This window comes from Falco cherrug, chromosome 4 (assembly GCF_023634085.1).
Source record: "Falco cherrug isolate bFalChe1 chromosome 4, bFalChe1.pri, whole genome shotgun sequence".
Classification (NCBI taxonomy): domain Eukaryota; kingdom Metazoa; phylum Chordata; class Aves; order Falconiformes; family Falconidae; genus Falco; species Falco cherrug.
The window spans coordinates 64,192,575-64,213,664 of record NC_073700.1 but is presented as its reverse complement, the minus strand read 5'-3'; positions in this window follow the sequence as shown (position 1 = coordinate 64,213,664).

Below are 21,090 nucleotides of genomic sequence, written 5' to 3'. Positions count from 1 at the left end.
CTTCATGAACAATTTTATTCTATGTTCACATTGTTTTATGATATTGTTGTATGAAATTTTGAGTAGTGTTGTGCTACTGTGTTCAGCTCATGTCATTGCCCTGATTTGCATATCACTTTCTAATAAAAATAAAAATACTTTTGATAGTGCCGTAGAACCATAGGATAATATAGGTTGGAAACAGTCTCAGGAGGTTGTCTGGCTCAACCCACTGCTCAAAGCAGGGCTAACTTCCACAGGAGATCAGGTTCCTTGTGGACTTTTCCAGATGAGATTTATGCATCTCCAACAATGAATATCACATAGCAACCATGTCGTCCCTTGGAGAATAACTGCTTCTCTTGCCTCTTTGCCTTTCCCTATACTGACACCAAATGCAGCCATCCCTTTCTGAAGACAATTGCAGAGGTCAGTGAGAAATATTACATTTAAACACAACTTAAATTATCTCAGCTGCCATTTTGAACACCATGGCACTGCTTTTACATATTTTACGCTAATTCCTTCAGATAACATTCTGTTCCACTGTAAGCAATAGGAATTTTGCACATCATTCCTGTAGTTCCCTCTTTATCATCCTCTCTGTCCAAAATACACCTAAGAAAATGGAAGTAATTATTTTTGGCAATATTTTCCTGTGAGCTCCCTGAACTTCATCCGTATCTCATCTTGGTTCTTCTTGGATTTCATTCAGTTCACTTCTGTAAATCAGCATTCCTCCTTTGTATCAAAATGATGCAGCAAAACCAAGCACTTCCCAGTCAGGTGTTTCTTGAGAAAAAAAGTCTTTTTAGGTATCTTAATTATTAATTAATAATATTGGAGGGAAATAATACTTTTTTTTAATTTTAAAATTTTTATCCTTTTTTTTTATATTAAATTTAGAATTTGTTTTCCTAAATGGAGCTCTGTAAACTTTAGGCAATAGAAAGCAGCTAAAAAGCCTCCTCTTGAGCTTGCAGAAGTATAAGCAGTCACTGCAGTCACAGGAATCATGAGATGAAGCAGGGTTAGCATATTGTAGCTCGCCTGATTGCTTCTTCCTACAGTATGCCAAAACAAGATTAGAACAGCTGATTCAGGGATGTCCGAAAGAGAAACTTTTTCCGTATCAGTGTCTTATCATATGATTCCTGCAAGGCACGTCCTGAAACAACAACAAACATTCTTTCATAGTTTAAGCAGTCCTTGTTCTTTAATCAGATGATAGTTATTTGATCTAGACATCCTGAACCAAAATAGCTCTTGTGTTTTCCTTTTTACAATTACAGCATGTTCTATAAGATGTAAGCTACTGCAGACATGGAAAGTAACAAAATACAAAAAATTAAGCGGGTTGCCTACACTGAGTAGATGTGCAGAGTTAATGCTTAAACTAACTTGCCTCTAAATTCTGATGTGAGTGTAAGAAAAAACATTACAGCAAGAATTTTCATATTAATTTTAATGACATCACCTATTTAGTATTGTTTTGTCTCATATTCAGAGCAGCAATTTATGTATGGGTTGATGAATAAACATGTCCTTAAATACAGCAATCACTACTGCAACAAAACTAGATGGTTTAGGAATGGAGAAACCAAACATTAATAACATGAAAGCCAGGCAGCCCAATGAAAGGCTTTCCCAACTTTTAATTTCTGAAGTCATGAATATAATTCTGTTTATTATCAAAAATGGGTATATTTCCTAAATTCATGAATAAAACAAAGCTAAATTCGATTTCTGGTCTAAATTGGCAACAAAAATACTCATCGTTAATGTGGTTACTATATGAGTAAAAAAAAAAGAAACATGTAAATAGAAACAAAAATAGAAACTTACACCCAAGAGAGTGAGCTTTTTCCAGACTGGGAACTACCTGTGGCATGTTTGGTTTTGCAATACTTGTTGTAATAAAAAACAGTTCTTAATTTAATGTTAGGTGCTATTACAGTAGAAATAATAGGTATTACTTAATACTTACACTTTACATGTAACATAAAAGATGCATATACAAAGGAAGACAGATAAGGAAACATGAATAAAATTCAACAGCAAAAAATATTATTCATCCTCTGTTGAGCAGATTCTGCAAACTTTTGTTCTCCTAGAACAGTCCATGAAAACAGACATAACTTTAATCTTTCCATTTTCTTGCATATGTCTGGCTTAATCATCTAAGTAAACCACTGAAGAGTATGAGCACTTATTTCATGTTACATTTCAGAATTCTAAACAAGCCACAGACCCAAGTATTTCTTACTGAAGACAAAGGAGATTCTTAGCATGAGATTAATTTAATCTGATGCATCTAGCCAAAGCTATTTTTCTAAGCACATTATAAGATTAGTAGAGAGAAGTCATCAGTTTATGAGGGTCATCTGAAGATGGATAACAAAGTCTGGTAGAATTACTCACTTTCTAGAAGTAGCTGCCTTTTTCTGTACTGACTCTAGAGAGTGATAGGGGAATTTTAGGTAGATGACTTGAGGAGAGATGAATCTTCAGGACGTGTTGGATCAAGATTAATCTGTGATAGTGACATATTTTTTCTCATTTCTTATGAGTCTGTACTTCTAAGAAGACAGAAATTTGGTGAAAAACAAAATGAGAAGTTACAAATTAAAGAAATTTAAATAAAAATGGTTGTGGTATAAACAAAATACCACACAGCAAGAGCAGCTAGGGTTTTATAGCTTCTTGCTTAGAAAAACAGGATAGCCTACCCTTGTGTAATGATCCTTCCAAAGTTATGACAATAAAACTTTATAGCGCCATTCACTGTCACATAGTCTATAGATACTTCCATACAATATAAAGCCATGTTAAAGCACCTTTCCCTTCCCACACTGAGAACTTGTATGAATCCTCCCCCAGTCCATGTTTGTTTAGAATACATTTTTTTAGCAAAGATGTAAGCTCAATACATGCAGTGATTTATCTTGGGAATACAGACTCAACAGTAACTGCAATGAAAGCAATATGGCAGGAAAATAAGAGATCTGGACCATCTGGGTGAAAATATGTGGCTTTGAAAAATGTTTAGAGGAAAGAAAATTAACATATATCTGGAAGTGAAAAGCTCTGAATTCAACTGAGAGTTTTAACACTCATTTAGTCACTGACTTTATCCATGACACTGATGGTAGCTTTTCAGGGTCACATGGTGCCCATCTTTTCTTTATAGTCAAGAAACCAGGGAATTGGGCTAAAACTTGGTTTCCATATCTGGGGATGATGTGTAATCAACAACTATTTAATAACTGCGGAACAAGCGCTAATGGGTTCTTTAGCTATCTTTGCCTCACAAGAAGTCATTTTGATAAATTGTTACATTAGCATAACTGTTACAGTATTGGTTCCCTCTCTCAGCTATGTTATTTCTGATCATGTTATAAACAGAATATTAAAAAATAATAGCCCCCCATCTGAAAATCAGGAGCATTATCCACATATAATATTCAGTCAGCTATATAAAAAGTTTTGTTCCCTTTTTCAATGTTAGTAATATTTATATTCTCAGAAAAAAGTAAAGTGAAAGATGAATTCCTAGTGATTACAATTAAAGTTAGATGCTTTCCAGTGCTGAAAGAAATGCAAGCTTCTGTGTCGTATTGGAAAGGTAAAGGGGAACCGGTTTGTTGCTAAAACAATAGAATTTTATTCTTATCCCTGTTCTGGTTTTTATGGTTTGTCATTGTACTGAAACTCATCTAGTATTTATCAGGTAATAAAAAGGACAAACCAAATCCTTCTTTACTGGAAAACTGAAGCTTTGTTGTTATAGCTGATATCAAATAGACCTACTAAGTGGGATAGTGTAAGAGTCCTGAATACAAGTGAAATCCAGAGTTGTCATAACGAGTAAAAATGTTAGTTTGGTATTGTTCAGAATATTAAGCTGGATTCTGATATGATTTATATTGAAGTTTTAAGAAACTCAAATGGATGTCAGTGAAACTGTAATACTCTTTATGTCTATAAATAATAGGGATTGCCCAAAAGGTACCTGAGAAGGTAACAGTGCTGAAATGTGGGATCCCACCAATGGCTGGAAGCAGAGCTCTCTGTTTTTCAAAGCTGCATCTTTACTTGCAAGTCAAGAAGTTATCATAAGGTAAAACTTATGGCAGCAACTCATGTACTGGGAATGTCAGGTCACATAGTTTATCTGTTCAGCACTGCACAATTAACATGCTTTCACTTCACCCCTGAATCAACTATGTCTGTATTCAATCACATTTTCTTCCCACCAAAGTCCCTCACATGCTTTCTAAAAGGAGTTGATCAGGGTGACAATTTTGCAATGGCAAAGTTTTAGTTACCAAGAGAAAAGAGTCCATCTGCAGTGAATTGCTTCAGTACCCTGGTGTGCCTGGCATAAGCTTTCAGACCTGAGGGAGAGACTGTTCGTGTTAAAATAAAGTTTCATCTAAAAAAAAAAAAAATTAAATTAAAACAAGCTTGTACTGAAAATAGGAAGATATGCTTAAATCATCTAATGTAGTCCAAGGGAATTTATTTTGAAATATTAGAAGATCATTTACTAAAGTCAAAATAATCTGCAGAATAGCCAGGAGCTGCTCACCTCTCCATGTGTGATAGCAGAGCACTTTCCATGAAATGAGTTCCCCAACCCACATGTGAGTCAAAGATGAGGAAAAGCCAGAGCTGTTGCTTCCCAATCCTATCCTCCAACACCAAGCAGAACAAGGAAAAAACCTGTTTGGGAAATATATGGTAAAAATATTTGAATCTGTCCCAGATGCATGCAGTAAGTCAAGGATCAAACTGTCAACCTAGAGTCAAAACAATTAAATCCCACTCTTACCTAAGATGGATTTTAATATATTAGGAAGCCCTAAAACTTACCATAGATCTCTGAAACACTGCCTCAGCAGAAAATCTAGGGGTCTGTTTTTAAGGTAAGCGAAATTACAGTAGGAGAAAGTAGAAACTCCTTCCAGAAGGCAATCTAATGAAAATTCATGGGACCTTTTTAAAGTTTTGGTTACCAGTGAAAGCTGAGGAAAATTTCACAGCCAAATAAAAAGTCACAAAATTAATATCTTGCCTGAGGGAGTTCCCTACTCCAAATATCAATGTCTCCGAAAACTGTAATGTGAAACTATACTCAGGTTTTACTGATAATAAGTGGTTACAAACCACCATTTCCTCTCTCCTGCTTTTGTTCCACAAAAAAATCCGAAGTATAACAGCAAAAGTAGAGGAGGCATCCACCGGAGCTGATAATGCACCAAACTCAGAAACATGGAGAACAACGTAAAAGAGGAAGAAGAAACAAGGGGATATCCTTCCTGGACTTCCTCCACCCTCAAATTGGGCTAGGGGCTCCTCAGTTGCCATGAAGGCTGGGGAGAAAGGAGAGGGAGCTGAGAAGCACCACTCCCGGGATCCCTGATCCCTAGTGCTGGTACCCAGCAAATCCAGGGCCTGGAGCCGCAGCACCTTGTTCAATGCAGCTGGGGGACACGGTGCTTCCCGGAGCCTCTCAGCACCCCATCCAGCAACCCTCCCAGCTGGAAGATCAATATTACAGCAGTAACACACTGCTTTTTAAGAAGAGGCCTCTCAGCTCCCAGATGAGCTTCTATCTGCATGCTGGCCCTCTGATTTCTGAAAAATAAGGTCAGGTATGTCACCTCTGGAAGGTGTTCACAGTCATGACATATAATATGATATAACATGTATCAGAACTACTTATTAATTTTCGCTTGGATGTCCCATATCATTCAGTACAGAAGCTGTTTTTAGGAAGGGAAAGGATGCAAACCGGTGGCCACCATTAGTCTAACATAATTTGTTAACTTTTCTGGTTGCACCTGCAACTGATTTAATAATTTTTAAGGAAGTTTTCTGCAGGCCGTTTCTTTTCTGTATTCAAATAGCACATAATGATCTGATAGATTTCTAATGTCTTTTAGTATAAAAGAAGCCTACCTGGATTTAGTCCTATTTTAAAACAGAAAAGACAAAGAATGTTTACAATTTTTTTCTGCTAAAGAAATCTGGTTTAGTATGAACACATTCTTTAACCGGAGCAGCCAAAAGAACAACTCATGATCAAACTTGTGAATACCCTTCTCACCACATACACAGAACTCTCTTCAGTTGTATATAATGGTACAAATGAGGTAGAATCCTTCCATGCCCTACAGGAAAAATATGACAACCTATTATGGGAATTACCCATCACCTAGCTACAACTGAGTAAATACATCAAATTAGTATCAGAGAACAAGAGACACATCAAACTATGTAAAACAGATACCTGGCTCTAAGTGTTACAGATCAGCTTACCCAATTTCTTTAGCTATGTAGCAATATCCCTATGTAAGAGGAATCATAAGAGCTCATTTGTGCCTTGAGAAATTATGGAAGAGGGTTCACAGTTCTTTATATGGCCAATCACTTCTCATGAGCAGTATGTGAGGCCCCGTCTCTTTCAAGCCTTTCCCTAATGTTCTGGGGAGCCTTCAGAGAAAACTTTTCCTCTTAAATATGTCCCGTGGATCTTTCTCCCACCCATCTGCATGCATCAGTCTATATTCACAGATGTTTTACTGTGCAGTTTCCACACAGAGATCCTATATAGAGAGACATGCTCTCCTCAATCTCCAGCTTTGACAGCAGAATATTTCTCTTAAATTATTGACGCTTACCTGCTCTAAAAATACAGCGTAAATACCTCTGGAGGTATTATTTGTGCATAAAGAATATGGGTATCTGCAGCTTTGCTTAGCCATGCTTAAGTTACTAGAAAAGCTAACATTTACATACTTCTATATCTGTTACCAAAATATTTCCCCTCTGATCCTTAGCAATATGATCATCCTAGAGAAGAAAGGCAAGCAGCTCAGAAAATATCTACAGGAAAACATTTTACAAACTGGAAGTACAAAAGATCTTTATTGAAAATAAAGAAAGAGGCAAAAATACTTAGCTAAAAGGACTGAAACCATAAGAAACAGCCACAAAAGGGTGGAAACAGAGATCAATAGGGAAAAAAACATCCCTTCAAGGACAGGGAAATGAAAAATAAAAAAAACAATAGATAGTGCTTTCTGGCTTAATGCAATCAAGTCCTACAGCTAAATCCACCAATCTTACCTTTCTTCATCAGCTACATTTCTCATTCATTTACCTCATTAACCATTAAGAGAGATTCAGTAGGTTCATAGTCTCTAACAAATGGCCTCCAAAGCAGGCTTGATTTAATTAACAGACAAACTTTATGATTTAGCCATAATGGACTTCCTATTTGAGATAATATTGTCTTATTTTATCCTGTTGCCAAAATAACCCACATACTGTGTTCACTGATCTAAATTCCATATAAATACCTGATTTTCTAACACCTTGAGAATTATGATGAGTCTTTCTTTAATAAGCTTTTCATAATGTTAGAGGACTCAAATGCAACCTGAGGAAGAAAGTGATGCTCTAGAAGGCTGGTATTTGTTATTCTGCAGAGAAATTGTTTGATCAGTCCCTAGGGGAATGGCTGAACTAATTGGAAATGGTGAATATGAAGGAGATAACTGAGAAGTGCTAATCCATGGTATAAACAAGTACATTTGCCAAAAGAAGTCTGACTGAGAAATACAACTTCATGACTGGCTGCTGAGATGTTTCGATCCTCAGTGGCAGATGCAGATTGCACCCCCTTTACATGGCAGGTGTTAAGAAAGCTCTCACTGGCAACGTGAAAGATGTGTGGGGAGAGACTGAGAGCTGAACAGGCTTCCAAATAAAGAAAACAGCATTTTCCATCAGCATAACTGGATTGATGTTTAGAGGTAAAACACAGGGGAACCACCTTCGCCCAGCTACTCACCTTTCCGTACACACCTTCTCTATCCTTTTTCCTCTCCACTGTCCACGGCAGTTCCCAGTCTCCCTTTCTGACCTTTCTGCCTCTCCCCTCCATCTTCCACATCCACAGGAGATGTTTCTTATCCAGGTCTTCCCTTCCTTACTCTTAATTAGACCTGTAATTGTATTTCTAGAACCACTGGAGGTCCCAGTAGCAGTCAAAATGTCGTTCTATTAGGCATTATCCAAACACACCCAAAAAGTATACCGTGTGTTGAATAGGACAGTGACCAAACGTGAGAAACTAAAAGCAGGAGGTGGAGGAGAAGAGCAAGGCATGGGAAGGAGGGTTGCTCAACTAATTCAGTCAGGGAAAGGTAGGTATAGAGAAAACCAGGAGATGCTAAACTGCCTCCTTCAGATCCTGAAACTACATTCTTTTCCCCTGTTTCATCCACTTTCCCACAAAAAAATGTTTAGGAAAATGGTTCAGCTGCTGTAAAATGGGAATGACATTTTGAGACCTGTTTCCCAAAGGAATGCAAAGAAAATGGGGCCAATACAAACTGATGTCAATCAATATACCATGCCCAACTTCTTAGCTGTATGGGCCATATAAAGTTATTTTTATCAAAAAATATTGTCTGCACAGGGGGGAGAGTGACTGTTTCAGTCCTCCTTGTGGCAGAGCTAGGTTCACAGGTACAGCTAAGTCCATAGGTGATGAGTCACAGTGGCCCCCAAAACCCCTGCTGTCTCTCTTACTCTTGCCAATTTAAAAGAAAAAGAAAAAAAAGATTAAATTTATGATATGCTATCAGATGTCTCTGACGCATAGTTGCCCACATTTATGATTACTTAGGCTAAAAGGAAACTTCAGCATTCCCTAAATTTGTTTTCATTTGAAATCAAAATTCTTTAAACTGTTTCATATATAATTAACATTTTGAGCCGTTATATTTTCTGATCTATTTTATTCTTGTGAAAGTTTTCTTATTTTTACTTTAGAACTTTAGTTTGAGTTCCATATTATTTTATCTCAAGTTATCATTGTTCTGACATATTAAGAAGTCATATTAAATGGGAATGCAAAACTAAAAACCATGAAACAGTACTCTATTAAAATTCTAGAATTCTAAAACAAAATTCCAACATCCCTTCTTCCTCCGAAGACAAAATTTCATTTTCTTATGATTTTTTTAATGAAAATGGATACATCTTTCTGTACCTAATCCTAGGCAATTATTTTTTATTGATAAAAAACACATATCACCAATAAATTTTAGACCAAGTCCAATCCAAAATTATTAGAAGGGACTTCTGTTTTACAGTATTGGCTCTTATGCCATTGAAGAATAACATGCTTCTTTTCCTTGTGAATCAGAATGCAGCAATTATTTACCAGATCCAGAGCTGAGCTCTATAGTATGCATCACCACCTCAGAGGTAAAAATATGTAAAAAGTAGCAGCTGTTTAAAGCTGTTGTGATATTTTCTTCTCACTGATGACCTTTTTTTCACAGCTCTGAAAACATCTTGTTTGGGCATCTACACCTAGAAGCTCTTTTCTAAAATTAATGATAAAAACACCACGCATTTACCCAAAACTCCTGACAAGTTGCCAGTATGGCCTTCTGTCACAAGTACAGTGCATCCCTCATTTTCCAGCCCTTCTTATACACATTTCTTTTTACCATCAAGAGCAGCATTGTATTGTTTGTGCTCTTTGAGGTTTCGTAGACAAAAGAGTAGCTAAGCCTTTGTCAACAGCTTCTCTTGTTTACACCTGACAAGAAAATACTATTTTACAAATTCCTGGAAGAAAATATGATCTCAGAAAAGAACATTTCCTGAAAGCATTATTGTTTGATCTTGACCCTGTGATTACTTCTCATGTGAATGGCAGCCTTGAAGTCAACATTCAGACACAATAGGACTGTTTTACATGAGATAGATTTGAAGATATATGATCATATGACTATGTACACTACTAAGGCAGGATTTTAAGACAGCCTGAAGCACTTATGTACCTAAAACCAATCAAAATTCATTACTTGGTTCCTACATCTCTTAGATACCTTTGATATTTTTTTTAATATATTACCCTTTAATTAGATATCTTAGTTATACCTAATAGCAATTATTGTAAACATTAAAGGCTGCTGTAATACTTCTACTTTTTTTCCAGACCTTTATAGTCTCATATGGAAACCTTACCTATGTTGTAAATTACTGCTTTCCTGTAAAAGATGTATTACAAATTAGCATGAGAAAAGCTGATGGTGCCATCAAGAAAATTAATTTAGATAACAAGTAAAAATCACTGTAATATTCTTAAATTTTCATTGACTCATACTCTTGGGTATAAAATTTGTAGTATTTAACTGGAATGGATTTTTATTTTTTTTTTTATCAATGCAATGATTTTGTGCCAGTTCTTTGGCCATATCAGGATGAAATTTATTACATTTCAGAAATCTAGTCGAATATCCAAGTCCAAGCTATTCTCATTCCCCTAGCAGTCAGTAAAGAGACACAGGCTTCCCTAGAGGGCAGTTTATCTGATCTGTCTTAGACACCTATCTTAGAAAAAGATGAATTGCCATCTGGAGATGGTATTTTTCTCCATTGACTATTAAGAGAGAGTGTAGTAACCGTCTTAGTTGCTTTGCAACTTAGTTACCATGTTAGATGCCTAAACCAGGGCAGATGGATCTCTTTTTAGGTGACATTTTTACTTTTGCTGCATGCCAGGTTCAAAAGAGCATTACAGGCGAATCAACATGTTTGTCTGCTGTCCCACTTTCTATATATGTACATGTGAACATCTGGTTTGGAAGATAATGAAAGTATTTCTTCATATTCATTCCCCAAAGTTGTTTTTAGCAATTTCTCCATATATAGTAAATGCCAGATATCTGTTGAGATATTCTGCGCAAATGCATGTTTGCCAGTCCTTGGAAACCTGTTGTATCATGAGTTCCCAGTCTTCACATTAAAGCAGCATAATGCCAAGGTGCATGTACATGCAGGAAAGGAATGTAGTAAATTACAAAGTGCCAAATAAAAAAAACCCAACACCAACAAAAAAAAAAAAACACATAAAAAAAATCCAAACCTCAGCCTCAGGGGGAAGAAAAGACTAATATATTTCTCAGAAGAGAACACAGAGTGCTAGAGGCTGAAATCTTTCAAAAGCAAGTGCACTCCACTAAAAAAGTTCAGACATGGGAAAATGAATAACATGAGGTTTTGATAGTTAAGAGACTGGAGCAAAACATTGTGAACAGTGTTTGTGGAGTAACTCATTAACTTTTTCTGCCTGTTTTGAAAGGTTATATGGGTTGTTGCAGTACTGGCCTTTCACATCTGGTGCTTAAGGTTTAGAACTCCCCCGTTCAGCTTTCATGCTCTAAAATCTTGATTACAGCAGTTATGCTACAATAGAGAGGGGAATGAAAAGTGCCTGCCTCAAACCAGCCATAGGGCTTTATGAGCAACAGAGAAAGTAAACCAGGAGAGAGGAGGGGAGAAGAGGTTTAAAGGGAGGGAGCATAAATAAGAAATTCAGTCTTCGGCATGAGTTACCATACATAATATGCAAAGGTGTGCAACACTTGTTTTCAATTGCTCTCTTCTTCTCTGTTTCATTTAGTTCTGCCACGTCTGAACCAGAATTGAAAATATTACATGACTGCTGGCAGGACCAAAAGGCTTCTACATCATCCATAGTGTCATCACCTCTATAACTACATATTGACCATAGAACACTGAAAGAAATCCAGGAAGCTTGAGGAGGAACATAATGTTTGACAGCCTGGGGTCTTCAGATATCAGAAAACAACTTGCAAAAACGTTACAGGAAAAAAGCCCTTCAAATATATCTATAGATTCCAATGCCTAGGAGCAAGCAAACAAAAACAAGAAAAGGGAAGTACAGGTGACAAGTATACAAAGGTTGTTTTGCCTTTTTTTTGAACTTAAAGAAAACCACTGTAGCAGTGCTACAGAGGACATTGTGTTATGTTGTGTTTTGTTTCCAAAAAGCTGAGAGGCAGGAGACAGGCATATTTAAAAATGTTGGAAAGCATTGGTCTAACTAATTGGCCTGAGCTGGTGCAGGTTGACTTATATTTATACCACTACATACAAATATTTGTCCAGCCTGTTCTTGAAAACTTACAAAGATTTACATGATTCCACATGGTAGTTTGTGGTGGTCTTGATCTCCTGCAATATTTTGCTGAAATCACCTCTGCAGCAACAGGACAAGTTCTTCTTGCCACCCCCAGAGAAAACAGAGCTGATAGAGCTCTACACGTTTTGCATGCAACTTTTGTACACGCTGGAAGGTTGTTACTGTGACCGTTGCTCCCTCTGCATTTCCCCTCTGCCACTTGAGATCTCTATTTCTCAGTTTTAAAACAAACAACAAAAAAAAACCAAACACAAAAACCAACCAACCAAACCGATTCTTCCAGACATTCCTTAAAGGAAATTAATAAGTCTTTCATCTTTGCCAGTATTATTCTGTAGACTGTCTCTGGCTTGTCTACATCTTTTCTGAGATTCGGTGCTCAAAACGCCCCTTCTGAAACTTCATCAGTTCCAAAAGGGGTGGAATAATTACTCCCTTGTCTGATATATGAGACTTCTATTAACACATCCCAAATGAAATCTGCACTTTTTGAAATAACACCACTGTATTGACTCATGTTTGCTGGAAATGCACTATACCACTTGAATCTTTTTCTGCAGTGCTGATGCCTCCCACATCTTCCCCGGTGTCTATTTGAGAAATTGATTTCTCCTAGAGCATTACAGGTTTTTGTGCAGCAATGCAAATGCTAATCTTAAAGTCCTTGAAATTTTAAAAACACTACTTCTGTTGTGCCATTCAAAATTTATCTTGAATCTTTACTTACAAAATGGATGAAAGATTCAAGTCCTGCACCAGATTACTGAATTTATGTTGTTTGTTCCACAGACGTAGCAAATGCTCACAGTGAACTATGGTGAGCTGTTGCAGGAAAGAAAATGTATTACTACATTCACTGGCTTTAAAGCCATAGGTAGGAGTAGATGTAGCATTTGCTTTTACTTAATTTTCAAACTGTCAATTTTTGAGGAGTCTTTTGAATTCTGGGAAGTGCCCTGGAGTGCTCACAACCTCTCTCAGTTCCTCTGAGCTTCCAGTTTTACAAGTGTACCAATTGCTCCATCTGAGTCATTAAGAAACATACTACTCTGAAAAGGCTTTGGGACAGATCGCAGCAAAGCCTGACTGGAAGTGCTCTCCTCATCTGGCAGCAAACTTCTGTGGTTTACCAGCCTGTTACACAGCCTTATTATGGTAATATATATAGCCCCAGCTTTGTTATGTAACCTTCTAACACACACTCATAAACACAGTAAGGCAGCCTATTTGGTTACGGCTCTTCCACCAATCCATCAGCGTGTTTCAAATTTTAGTTCTATATACACTGAAAAGAGAAGAGAAAGGGGGTGCCTGACTTCCTTTATAAGTGAGATATAAATGAAATAGTGAAATATAAGTGAAGTGCTTTGTAAGTGAAGAAAAAATCACGTATGAAGTCACAGTAGCATTTTAAAGAGAAAGTCAATGGGGATTCCTAACTGATTTTGAAAACCTGAATTTTGTTATTAGGTGAAGGAGGAGTTAATGAAAAGATTTACGCGTAGCATAATATTATCTGATCTACTTTCTTCTCATTTCCATAAACTCATTGTCTGGCATGGGAAGCTTCATTTCCATGTGGTTGTTCTCACTGTATGCAAAAAATTTTTTGCAACACAGTTTATCTCTACAGACTGATCTCTGTGATCTTTCCAGCACATTTGGAAGCAGCTGACAATGTAGTTTCTACTATCTAAATGTTTGTGTTCCCAAACACATTTAATCCATTTTAATAGCACTTTCTGCAACTTCCCTACTTTGTGATTTTATTCTCTTTAGATTTTATGGGTTAATTGGGTTCATCTGAGCTCAATGTTTTGATTGAAGATCTCCAAGAAAAGAATCAAGTGCTACAGGGAGAAATACCGATGAATCAGTAGGATGACTTCTAATAGCCAGAGAGCCAATGTCATGTTTTATAGCAATGCATTTTCTTATAAGATGATAAAGGTCCTGGTCATGTACTATCACTTAATATCTCATAATGGCTTTGTGAAAATATTAATACTACCTCTAGTATCCCTGCAAAATTGTGGTGCTGGGAATTGCATTGCACAAACTTATATTGTTCTTGCATATTCATAGGAAAAAAAATTGTTCAATTTTCATTCTAAATGTTATGTCATGTATGTGTATTTTTCTCTTGAAGAAAATAGTTAATGTAAATCATTAACAAGCTGCTAAGTTGCAGCTGTAGAATTCAGCCAGGTAGACTGACCTGGTCCATATCATGAGCTACCACATCTCAGAAGTTATCCCTCCCATTGGACCCAACAGACTGTATTTGACTAAGCAATTAAAAATTAAATCACATTTAATTTCAAGGGGTTAGGCTAAATAAGAAATTTGTAATGCATATGGTAACTATTTTGTCCTCACCATAGCTGACCTTTATGTGGTTGACATATTTTGTCAATGGTAATTTTATGTTTATTTCCAGGTCATTGATGAAATTATTGAATGCTATATAATATGACTGTTATGTGTGTCCACATTATGTGCATCCCATTTGATGATTAATCCCCATGGATAACTGGGGATTTTTTCCAATGTATTAGTTATTTTTTAATCTCTTTAATATACACTGTATTAGTATTATATAGCACTAACATCTTCACCAGAATGTCAAAAGCACTAACCATATTGTCAATTATAATAATGCTTGCGGTGGCCAATCAATTGAAATATTCTTATTGACTTCAGAGACTGAGTTGAAGAAAAGGGAAAAGAAAAAAAGAAATATTATGATTTTATCTATAAAAATAAACTAATTTTTTTTTCACCAAAATACAATATGAGAAAAGGGAAGTGGAAGCATTAATGGGAAAAAAGATATGTAGCTTTTTGAATCCATCATTCTCAGATTCTGAAGATAGTTGTAGTTCCATTGCTTCCCTTCAGGTTATCCAGAGCAGTGTCCATCCATATCTGAAGTAACCCTTTCTTAAAGGTTATAGCTTCTAACTTAATCCTTTCATAATGCCATTTTAACAAGAATTTAGAAGCATAGGGTAACTGTTAGGTAATACAATTAGACATAAATCCATTAGGATGTGTAATGTCTAGACCAGACCAGAGAGGGACAGAAGTGGTTGCTCAAAGGGATCTGACCCTCTTTGCTACACAAGACATTTCATGACATTTAAAATATCCCAGATATCTTCTCTGGTTTCCAATTGATTCTTCAAAATTACTCCTGTATCCTGAAGATGCTTTGTCACATCTACTAGCTCTACACCTTATAAACCCTACATTAGCTTAGATGTTATAGATACCTGTGTCTGGACAATTGAATTGGGTTCCAATGTTATTACAAGTGGGAAGATATATAGGAATTGTAATCAGAAATATTAAACTGTAGAAGCGTTTGCTCTTTCATCCAGAATCTGGATTTAAATCTAATATAGATCCATATATTTTTATATATGTATATTGTCTGCATTAGCATGAGAAATACTTCTTTTACAGTTTACACAACCAAATGTCACTTGAGTATTTTACACATTCCATTTTGTGTCCAAACCCAAATGAATATGATTGCATATGAGCTCTTCAGTATCACATGAAATCAACTTTGGAAGTCTTTATGCAGTTCTGGTTTTAGTCAACACTCTATTCAGCATGCAAAATTTAAAATAAAATTTAAAAATAAAATAAAAATAAATTAAATAACTAAATAACATAAGTATTTTAATTACACAGGTGAAAATTGTGGCTTAATGGGTGAAATTCTCAGGAACTAGCTTCCCAAAAGACATGTAGTTTTCTAAGAATTAGACATAGTGCAAAGAACCCCAGGCTCAAAACCACCAACCCAGCAGACCCTGCATTCCTTCTTGCAGAGAATATGACAGTGCTGCCTCAGAATAAAAGTGATACACTACTGGTTTTATATGCTTGTATCATGTCCCCAAACATTTTCTGATTATGAGGTTAACGTGAGCTGGGCCAGGTCAAGTCCTGCTATGTATATTGACCCAAAGAATTCCATAAGCTCCATTTCACCTTAAAGTTGGTAAGAGAGAGGAAGAAGGTCCCAAATCAGAACACACAAACTCAATTACAAGGTATTTATGTACCAGCCTCAGCTGGGTTTGAATGAGGCAGTAGATTTCATGCACTGTTTTTCTTAAGAAAATTATGTTATCTTCCTGCATAGAAAACATAGATTCATAGAATAATTTAGGTTAGAAGGGCATTCTGTCAATCTCTTGAAGAAGGGCTAATTAGATCAGGGACCCTTCTCCTGTAGGGGTCAGTGAGGGATTTGTCAGTGGCTTTCAGAACACTCGGATGTCCCCATTTACTTCTGAAAAAGCCTTCCACTCACAGGAAAGCAAAAGAAAAATAACGACTCCTTAAGTTTTACCTTCCAAAAAAATTACTGAGACAAATTCATTAGTGGATTGCACTAATCATTATGCCAGGGAATTACATCTATGAAGCCCCTAAATTTGTTGCATATTATCACATCTGCTGCCCTTTCAATGATACACTTGAATTAATCTCTGAATAACAGGATCACATCTCCTTAATTAAAACATTAAATGACTAAATAAAAAAAGATAAAAATCTTTATGTTTTTTAATTAAAAGAAAAAGGTTCACCAAGTGTCTAAAGAGACACATAACTATCCCTGGAAGAACTCCAAGATATCACATGTGAAGGGGATGGGTGATAATTACTTTTTTTTTTAAGGGAAAGCGCAGAAATTGGAAATGGCATTAGGCCAGGTTCTGCCACACCTACACATGCTGAATAACAATTTTTAAATAGCTCCACTGAACTCAAGTATAAATCCATTGCTCAAAGGAGATCCTAATCAAGACCCTATAAACTGAAGATTATACAGTATACAAACTGAGAATGCATTTTCTTGTCTGATACAGGAAGAGCACCCACATCAGCAAATATGTAAGTTGAATCCTTGACCATTAATTCTTTTCATTGTTGAAAAACAATTTTTCTGCAGCAGTTTAAAAATCTGTGCTTTTAAACAGGTCATCAATGCCCTTAATTTTAATCTAATACCAATCAACAGTCTATCCAGATGGCAGCTTTCAAACTGGTGGTTATTTAAGCTTTTCTATTTAAAACACAAATCAGTTTCTTTAACAAAAGTATCACTACTAGAACTGTTGTATCATTAATACCATAATTCTGGTTTCCCTATAGATTTTTCTTGATTGAGTACCTTTATATACATGTATATTTCTATAATTGCCCCCTAAAGAACATAAACATGAAAACTGATTTTGAAAACAGTAATAGCATCTAGCATATGGAAAATTAACATTTATGTTTCCTCTTGGATTTGTGCAGAATGATACATACAATATATATGATGCTTATAGACAAGATTAGCCGACCTCAACTGACATAGTAATGACACTGTTATGGAGTCCCTAACAGTTTCCTTGAAAGTATTGGTATGCTAACAAAACCACAAAGCTTTAATAATGAAGATATAAAAAAGCTTCCAGTGACATTACACTACATCACCTCTCCTTTGGACAGATTGCATGGGATGTAAAGTGAACTACAGTGATGTAAATTACTGTGTTTACCATCTGGGGAAATCTGGAAGATTATGAATAAAACTTCAATAATGAAAGAGCCAAAGAAAATTCATGACTCATTCGTAAACAAGAAGTCACTAGAACATCCTAAACTCATATTTGCAATGTTTTCTAACTTCTTTTAGGCCTTTTATTTCCTGGGCATGTTAATGTATATGTTTATAAATATTACAGACTAGAACATTAGCTGAGGGCAGTGTATGTATTGTATCCTGGGGATCTGATCCCAGAGTTGTTGTCTTGGATTTGGCTTGATTTCTCCCCACGGGTGTTGTTTAAAAAAAAAAAAAAATGCTGCTGGGTCAGACTCACTAGTACCAAAACACTGCTAAGTCAGTAGAGTTACAACAATAATAAAAGGGGTCTTTGTATGTGAATAAAGCATGAAAGATTTTTTAGGATATTATTAGATTTACACTTGGTGTATCTTTTCATTACCTGCTTTTAGTCCTAAGTCCTTAATAGTTGTTCCCTCCTGTTCACAGATCTGAAGGAAACCAAACTCAAAATGAGATGTGCCCCACCAGAAAAAACTTTTAAAACCCAAGGAGCTGTTTTTCATGGCATAGTGAGGGCTTAGTTCACCATGCCATTGACAACAATCGCATAAAGCTGAGAAAGGTTTTGCAATTCAAGGCTCAATTGTACATTTATTTACACCAGCCCCCTTTTCAGAGTATGGAAACTCTCTGCAGTGCAGATTGCAGATTCAGCAAAATAAGACTCCAGCCTGTACAGGTGAGAGCTGAGAAATGTGCAGTGTTGAATTTAGTGCAGCTTTCTGTCTACTAAGTGACCTCAAAATTGGCAGGGTCATATACAAACTTACTCATACAAATGAGGACCTGAGGAGAGGTTTGGTCTTAGATGGATACAGATACAGGTGCAAATTTCCACATGATAAATTAAAACTTCAGGTACTTCAGCTCTTCTGTGAGAACTGCTTCCAGCAAAGCACATGGTAGGTAAACTCACAAAGTAAGACTACATGCACAAGCAATTACAGCAGAGTTCCCAGGAGTTCTGAAATTTCCTACTGCAACCTACCCTCTGTCAGCTCATCTCTGTGCCTGCACTGAGAGGCATCTGTGGAATCTGGGTTATCTCTAAATTGCATTGAAACAAGATTTTTTAGATTCTTTATTATTAAAGACGTACGTGTCAGGAACCTGGACACCACTGCAGGGCTAGTCTTCAGTGCTTAACATATACATATATACATACATATATATATATATATATATATATTTGCATACATATTTATATATGTGTACATATGTGGTTTATGGGGGGTGTATGTGTCCTTAGATGAGCTTATAACTTAGCAGCTTAGTTGGGAATTGAATAGAGAGATTCAAGGTCTGGTGAATTAATCTCAGTCCCTCACTAAATAGTGTGTGGCTTCTGAAATAGCTGTTGGTAGCATGGAATGATTTGACCTAAAACATATTTTGAAAATATGCCTGAAGACTAGGAGGTATGAAAAAACACAGACAAACAAGCTATGTAACAAGAATGTAACAACATTTCCAAGGATAAGTAAATATGGGAGAAAAACCATGCAAGATATTCCTTGTGTTATCAACAGACTACTCAGCTTCTCTACTATCTAAATGATATTGATGGAGGTACTTGCTACTCCAGTACTGCAAATATTTATTGTGTCTAGTTTGTTCTGTCAGGCATTAAATAACATTCCCATTCTCATTTTCAAGAACTATGTCTAATCTTTTTTTACACTAATGCTTCCTTTGTTGACTTTTAACAATTATGTGCCATTGACAATTGTTTATTGTTGTTTAATTAGGAGGTGGATTATTCCCATGTTTTAATGATTACTCTTCAACAACTTGACAGGAATGTTATTCCCAAAACCACCAAGCACAAATTGGCTTTGATTTATTTTACTTAATCTTGTTATGATTGTATTATAAGCTCTCCAAATTATAATTTGTTTTATTAATTACAATATCTCCCTTTTTCAGCTCAGTAATGTGTACTAAAGAAAACAAATATAAACTGCCCATGCTGCTGAATTCTGTTTCTTTAAGACAAAAAAAAAGAAAAGTACTGGATAGTAGAACAGATACATACAATAAACTCATTAGCACCGACTCCAGAACTGATTTCCAGTTTGCAAATATGAAGTGTGTCCTTTTGCTGTATTATTTTAATCATCCAGGTAGACTAAAAGTGCCCATCATCTGTTAAGTATGTTCTTAGTATTAGATGTAAAACCTGAAACAAGAAAATATTGATAATGGACAACTTATAAATGCTGATTTTTATGTAGAGAAGGGCATGGCATCCACCTTCATTAGCCAATGCAAACACTTATTTTTTTTGGTCATGAAATATTGATGATCACTAAAATAATAATGAGGAAGAACTGCACAGGCTAAAATTTGCATGAGATAGAGCAGTAGCCATTTCCAAATGCAGTATTTCACATAACAACTGAAAAAATGTAGAAAGATTAAAATAAATATTGTATCCAGATCAGGTGACAATGGGCTGTATGTAAATTAGCTATCTCCCATGCATTTCTGACAATACATATTTTTAATACATTTTTTTTCTGGAAAGGATGTTATTGTCATCATCATCTTTTAAATTGTAAATCTGATCAAAATAAAGAAATATGAGAAGGAAAAATTCAAATAAATAATAAAATCTAGAGTCAAGGGAAAAAAACCCCAAACAGCTGAAAGTTCTAGTTTATAAACATTTCCAAACTATCAGTATCTGTTTGCCAGGGTTTGGAATTCATACTTGAAGAAAAAAATGCTGTGAAATGTTATAAATCATTCATTTAAGAAGCCCTGACTGAAATTCCCTTCTCATGGATGTGAACTGAACCTGATTTTTGCCTGGATTAATAGATCTGTTGAGCAGCTCCCTCAGGTTTTTAAAGTCCATTATTCTGGAACAGTTCTGTTGAATAGACTGCTAAGTGCCTAGACCCCAAAGGTGCCAAAATTTATCTCAGTGCTGGCCTGGAGGGTTTTTTTCTGCTTTCACCTACATTATTAGAATGGGGATGACAATTTACCTGGAAGACTTTGGGTACTGAGAGGCCGGGTACCCTATGCTGAAAATAAAAACACCCCAGAGCCTGATACCCTTCTGGCTGGGGTGAGCTAGCACAAAATAGAGCAGAGCTATGTCAGAAGTATTTTCGAAAGCAGCACATTTTCGTGAAATGTCTTTGCTTTGTCGACTCAGCCATTTCTGACAGACCAATGCTGAAACTGGAAATTTACAGCCCAATCCGGTTATTACCACTTGATTCCATCTAAAGCATTTGAGGAATCTGCCTTACTCCTCTGTGGTGTTTCCAGAGATCATGCAAGACAGCTTCACTTACTCTTAGCAGTTTCTGGAGTTAAAGAAAGTAGTTGTAGGAAAGAAACACAATTTTTAAAATGTGAAACAGGCTTTTAGGGATGTTCACATACTTGAAGTATGACACTAAGCAATAATACTTCAAACAAA